A 7,615-nucleotide genomic window follows, 5' to 3' on the forward strand; every position below is an offset into this window, starting at 1 on the left:
ATTAGGGGTTATGTTTTTATTATTATGTTGAATATAACTCCCATTTCTCCATTTCAACTACCATGTAATACTTGTATTTGTTTGTTTGAGTGATAATATCTACCAACCGAATATATACTACTAAAATTTCCATCCAAATCGGACCTATAGAATGGAAGAATGCATCATAAGAGGTATTCATCCAAATAAACAATCTAGTACTGCACTGATCTAAGCTTAAAATAATCGAAGCCAAAATAAGGATAGCTACAAACGATTTCACTTTCCAACCATCATATGCTTTAGTCGAATGTACCAAAACCTTTCACAATGTAAGCATGCTGAATTTTGATATGTCCAGGTAAAACCCTTTTGGCAACATTATTACCAATTTTAAATTTATTGCATTATATCAGTTCACCTTTCTCCTATCAACGTCCATCAAGTACTTCGCCCATGACTGTTAAAGAGTTAAAAGGCTTGAATGTTAAGGTTTCAAAAACCTATTTTGACAAGGGAAGGGAAGCATTTAGTTTCAATGAAAAACCCAAGTACTCCGTATCACGGTTGCAAAAATCTAGTTTGTGGGTCCAAATAATTTTGCAAAGTTACAACATTGTCTGCTAAACACTAAAATTTTTGTTAGAATGGATCGTATTGCGGAGGCACCGCGATGTTTAAAATACGAAATAGTTCACAGGAGATTTAAAATGTGCTTTCATTGTAAAATGTCATGCAATCAGTGGATATGTATGATAGCATAGTAGATCGGCAGTTATTTGCGTTATGTGATAAGCTTTGGGGCCTTGTCCCACCAAATGAATGAACGTGGTTGGTAAATATTTTATAATAAGGCACAAATAGTGGTTCATATGGCAAAACATTAAAGGTGTATCTAGTTCTGGTCACTTTGAGCATTTATGAATCTCATTTTTGAACGGGTTTCTTTTCAAACACACTTTATTTTACCCAAGCAATTATAATTTTACGCACAACTAGTGCTAAGTATAATTTTGTGTCTTCTAAACAAAGTTTTGCGATTGCCATTAAGCTTCAACTAGTGAAATATATTTTCAATAGCATCATGTATTACTTGGCTATCAATAATTATAGTAGCGTTTACATTTTGCTAGCAAATATGCACCAAAAGTATATACTTCACACTTCTACCCTAAACCTTAGACGGCCTAATGAGCTAACCTGTTCCTTTGACATGATAACCCAAAGAAACTGTACCAAACGATTTGTTATTTGGAAGGTGGTTACTTAATCGCTGCTCTTACTTTGTAAAATATAGTGTCAAATCCATATTTTTGAATTGCGTAAGCTTTCGCAACTTATCTACAGTGTGGTTCCAAAAACACCTCCTAATGTTTTTAAAAAGTAATTATTTTTATTTTGCAGCTGTTCAGGTGCCTCTGTTTGAGATGGAAGAGTGTAACTCAATTGTTATTCTTCCATTCTTGGGCCATTATCTACTCGTACCTGTCTTGTAAATGGGTTACCTTCAAAGTAGCCTCTTTCAGTCCAACCTGGCCTATGTCATCAGGCGCTTTTTGATCACGATTTCTTCGTAAACAATTTCCCACTTTACTGGAAGCTGCTAAAAATGTTAAAAAAATAAACTGTCTACGAGTAAAGCAATAGGAATAGCATTTTTCACAAAACTGGGTTCTTACAAAAGATACTTGTAAGTGTAGCATTATGCTTTCGATAGTCCTGAAATTCACACTAAAATGACCAATGGAATAAAGCTGGGTATAACTTTGAGGTACTTTTCATCGTTTCATCGGTCTTAACAAAATTTATTAACGGATAACCATTGCCTAGATAGAAAAACGATCATGTAGTCATTAGACATTGTCTCATTTTTTTAGATGGGAAATGAAAATGTCTTTTGTCTAAGCCGTGGCGTGTTTTTTATCTATTTATCATTACAGCTCTGTACTTTATACTGCGGCGCTCCGCGTCTGACTTTGTGCTGTTGCAGATTCTGCCAATGCCGAAGTAGACTCCTATGGGCGGATTTGCAACTATACAAGCAATAACAGCTTTGAATTTCAGAATGAAATAATCCAAATAACTACAGTGACTAAAAGTAATCAGATAATTGCAGGGCAGCTATTGTTTTTAGCGTTATGATATGGTGGTGAGTTAATGAACGGGCCTAGTCCACATTTACATCACAATGAGCTAACATTTGGGAGACTATTATTGTGTTTATTAACCAGCAACTAATGTGTTTCGCCATTTATCACGCTCGAAAACAAAATTAGTCTGTTGTCCCATTGTCAAGTGAAGATACAAGAGATTGATTTTGGACCTTAAATAAGCGACGGTTTAGTCCAAACTTCATATTGCAGTATCTTTAATTAACGGGCGGTTAAACATATATAAATCTCATGGATCTAGTATTTTTCCATAAATTTTGTATAAATTCCTGCGATACACAACTAAGTATCTTTTTTTAATGGCCAATGTTACCAGGGCAAATAAGCTGACAGGCGTCTTTTTATTTCCCGTCAAGCGGGACATATGCCAATATTATCATTTTTGAGCCCCTAGTGAGTGTTACACTGATCAGGTGCCAAAGCTCCACCACAATCCAGTGGTATTTAAGTTATTGTGAATGGTTCACTAAAGCTTTGCCAATTTAAAATTTTCGAATATAAAAAATTGAATTTATCTTGTTTATTGTATATTCTCTTCCTTGAAGTCAACATGCTATACACATTAATACATGTTGTTTATACTTTCGGTTGCAAATATAGCTGTGTTAATCTAAAGAGGGTTATGCTGACTTAAGTCTAGCAAGGATTTACTTGCATCCTAGGGCAATATGTTTTCACCATTGGAAGGTATAAAGCGTTAAACTTGATAGGACTGTAGTCAATGTGCGCAGCTTTTGTAATAAAAAACCTTCTTGTGCTAATTTGCTGATAAAGGTGTGTTTAAACATGCACCTAAACTTGCTGTGCCATCCTTTCCCGTATGACTTGGTATCCTGTCATTGCAAAGGTAATCATTTACCAAGAACCTACATTAGACTTATCAAACGCTCTAGAAGATGGACGCTGAACATGAAAAAAAGAGAAAATTTTATAAAACCTTAAAGTATGCCTTACGATGGAGCGAAACACTTCCATATTTGCAGCAGACGCATAGACAATATAAAAAACGAATTATTCATACTCATTGGGGCGCAGTCTTTGTGAATCGTTAATTAATTTTAAGGAGAGGGAATCTTTTTTCATTTGAGACTTGTTGGGTTTTATTTAAATTATCTCTCAAGTTCCAATAAAAGTTTCAATTCCATTAACATTTTGCTAATGCCATCCGGTGAGTAGCTGATGGTAATCTGTTTTAAAAGCCACTTATTTTAAGATCTCGATTATTTAATAAGTGAGTGATACAAATAATCCCTGATGACTGTTAATTTTACTTGAATTCGAATGTGGCGTTATCAAACGACGCTCATTATTTCGACCCAGTTGACAACTTTCTTCATTGAATGCTACCCTAAACTGTTTATCAGTCCTGACAAGATTTCATATAAACCTTATTACACCTTCAAAATGCAGCATTTAGAAATGCACAGACAAAATATTGCTATGTGGACTAGAATTTTCTAACTTGAAATAAAGTTTAACTTGATTCAAAATGGTATATCAGTGTAAAAATGTACGAAAACTTTAATTCCTGTAACCAAGTTTTCAATGAAGTTGACCACCTTTGGGTACTTAAAAAAACGTTTAAAACCAAAGTCTATGAATCCTCTGAAATAGCACATTCACTAGTTGTATTATCCTTTGGATTGTTTTTTTCACTTTAACTCAATTTATTTAATGTATCAGAATTAATATGCCTCACTGAGTCTTCATTGCCTTTTTAAAATACTAAGTTGGCATAGAGAGCAAGTGCATACTACGTGCAAAATAAGGCGACTAGAGAACCTACGTAGTCAAGTGAACGTCAATACAGTTATCTGATCATCACATTAATACTTGTCTGTGGGTTGATTAGTTTCACTTCCACCTTATACTCTCTAACCGTTCCCAATCTACTATTAGAGAGCAGTAGTGATTTGTTCCGCTAGTATGTTCGCACTAACAAGGCATGGGTTTTGATATTGCCGTACAGGCGGTAATGACATTGTCTCAAAAAAATTTATGGTCGAAGTTAATTCAATGTATTATCTTTTTATATCAACTCCATCCTGCTATAACGCTCTTCCTTTAGCGTCTCTTTCCCCAATCTCGAATCATACACTGATGTTATGTGTGTAAAATTGTCCCAACACTTGACATAACGTATAAAATGTGTTATTTTTAAATTCTACATTTACAAACATGTAGTGTTTTGGGTATTTCTCGAATATCTGGAAGTGATCTAGCGCCTTTTATGAAAGGCCACTTCAGCGAGGTTGACTATGGTAGTCCGACTAACTGTGTAACGAATAAGGAAAGCCTTTTTGGCATGCTGCAGATTCTCTTAGGATCCCATAAGGTTTACTAGAAGGTGAGAAATAGTCCTATTTCATGCTACCTCTAAGAACTTTTCTTACCCACTTTCAATGAATTAAGTCAATTTATTGCCTTGCTCAATTTTACTAGGTGTTCTTGACAGTTAAATGAATACAAACCTAGATGAGGTTTCAAAGTCAGGTGAAAAGTTTTCGCAGCCATGTTGTGGCAAAATGAAGGAGTTGCCATGTAAGTGAAATGAAGTTTGGAGACCCGCTTCTTATTTCACGATGGCATGATCACTATCATTTCTAATATAAGGCACAAAGGCACAGCAAGCTTTGCTGAAGTTTTCTGTGCGAAGGTTGGTAAAATAGTTAAGATCGAGTTTTTTAGCCAAGATGTATCTATTAAATGCCACTTTTATGCGAAAGTGGGGTAAAGGTATAAAATGGAAAGTCACAACTAACTTTAAATTATCTCTTTAGCTATAAAACATCCCTGACTTTGTTGAGCCATCCTGTTAAGAACTTTACCATCTTATTTCCAACTTCGTTTCTTATTTTGCCTTTATATTGTATTTTGCTTATGTGAAACCAAATGATGTTAATCAATTTGCTAATGTGATAATATTCTACTGAAAATGTCAGGTAGCCATATTAAATCATTTTTGACTCCTGATGGGATGACTGGCCGTCTAGAACACAGCATCAGATTCTAAAGGGCAAATCTTACCTACTGGAAATCTTATGAACATTTTGGAACAAAAGTGTGTTCATCCAGCACAATTTTTGCTGTAGTTTGCATAACTCAAGAGAGAACCTCGCTTTTTTAATTGTATGACCTAACGCCTTAGTGATCATTTAAGCTAAAGTGTATATATTTTCGCTAAGGCTGTTTAGACTTTGACCGAAAAATTATTTCATGTTTATGAATGTTATTTTGACATAAATATGGACTTATTAAAAGTTAATTGGAAGTGAGGTGTAAGTGGACAACAGAAAATGATTATTTAAAATTCGTGAAAATTACCGACAAAACAAAGCGAAGGTATCTGTTTTACTAAAGTCTACCTGATAGCAGAAGTCCGCTATTAAAAGTGCACAAAGGGCTAACTTTTAGGTAAAACAGGTGTCTCCAAAACAGACAGCTATACTACCCTAATTTTATAGAACCGTTTTATAATATATAACTTCTCATAGTTGGTACTTTACCACCACGAGTGTCGTAATGCTTTACTATATCATTTGCTTCGATTAAAATTTACCTCAATTTATTTTCAAACAGATAGTTGGTATTGCCATTTACTAGCATGGTTCTAAACACGTGAAAAATGAGCTATTGGGGCAAAGTGGGTCAGAGTGTACGGATTTTTCAAGGCTTTTAATGAATGGTTTTGGTTAGCCGATTAAAGCGATTTTTTTAAATAAGACGCACTTTTTGTATACGTCTTTTGTTCCCATTTACATACACCAAGGTATTTCTTGAGATTTTGCACAATCATTTTTCTGTCAACAATAAATTACCACTTTTAACGCGTACAGTAAAGTAAAGCCCCTAAGTTTTTTTTTTAATATTCACGTTGGTCGATTATTATTTGTAGAATCATGCAGAACATCGCCGTCTGATGTCAAACGCCACTTATGTAGGGGATTGTTTATGAGACATAATTTCATCACTCATGGACGCGAAAATTATAATATGCGCTCATGGGATCCACGGGATTTGGGATTGATTTTGTAAAAGAGAGCATTTGTTTACTAGGCAATAATTAAATTCACTATGGATGCATTTATTATGGCGGTGTTTTTTATTTCCCACCAGTTTTGGTGCCATATGTAGCGCAGTGTATTCTTAACCACTTAAACTTCCCATTCCTTTGACATCCTAGTCCGGATGCTCTACCTTTGCTTTCCCCGTCTTTTAAATAGAAGTTCACTTCTACTTTTCTGAATTAGAAATTCCCTTGCCTAAGGATTATGACGGACCCTTCGGAACATTAATGAAATTTAGGCACTAGCAATGATAATTAAATGGTTATGCTTCAGTTTTTCTGACTGATTGACTCTGATCTCTACGCCATATTTTGACAGTCACTTTTCTCAATTTTAAAACAAGGCAAGGATTGATAGAATAGATTGATGTAGAACCAGTTGCGGTCATCATCTAGGGTGATGCGTATATTGCCCACTTTTGCAAATTCTGCGTCTCCTGTACGGCTGTAGTTCGTCATCTGAATGAGCGATCAAAATAACGTCAAGTTGCGGCAGGTTGCAGCGAAGGGCAATGTCGAGAGCGCCGTCTTGCGTCCGCGCTTTTACAGGCGGGGTTGTGCCATCGACCGGAAGGGGATGCACGCACGCACACGCATGTGGAAATATTGTCTTTTTATGAGGGTGTTTGTTTGCAAACTGTGCGGTTAAAGGGACGCAAGTAGTCAAACTATGCATCCCATTGTTTAACTTCATGTAATTTAAAGGAAATGTTTATCAATAGTACCACATGACTTCAATGCGCTCTTATACACAGCCCATCACCAAAACAAAAAAATGCTGTCAAAATTTTTGGGTGTATCGTCATGTTAAATAATTCCCGCCAAAAGTCATAAATATGATGCCTTTAGGTGTTTAAGTTTGTTTTGCATTCTCGAATAAGTACTACCTTTACCCTTTGGACTGGACCACATTCATGCGTAGGCCGTTTCCACCAGACAGCAGTCACTGATTCGCCAATCCATTGACCAATCGACTTTAACAATCCTAGCTTTACATATATTCAGCAGCGCGATATTCGCTGAGGTTCACTAACATTTAGGAGTCTGGTCGGTAAGCGCCTGCTAAATGTAATTACGACGCGATGTTATCAGTACTTGGGTACTGTCCTTGACATTGTGCATTTGTTTCATTAAGTCTCACTTATTTAAGTACCTAAAGCACCTGAGCATTTAGGCTGTTAAGCTTCAGGAAAACAGAAGCAAACCAGATTTGTTGAACTTTATTTTCTGCACCATTTTCAGTTCCGTTTTACGTAACCTGGAAAAGTGCACTGAAATGTGATCCAACTCAATGATTGCGTCATTTTGTTTGTTTAGTGCTTATGCCGACATTTCTAAACAAAAAAGTTCAATGCAGCACAGTATGCGTTAATTAGCAATTAGTTCTTTCAAACCAATC

Source organism: Echinococcus granulosus (assembly GCF_000524195.1).
Source record: "Echinococcus granulosus chromosome Unknown EG_S00007, whole genome shotgun sequence".
Lineage (NCBI taxonomy): Eukaryota > Metazoa > Platyhelminthes > Cestoda > Cyclophyllidea > Taeniidae > Echinococcus > Echinococcus granulosus.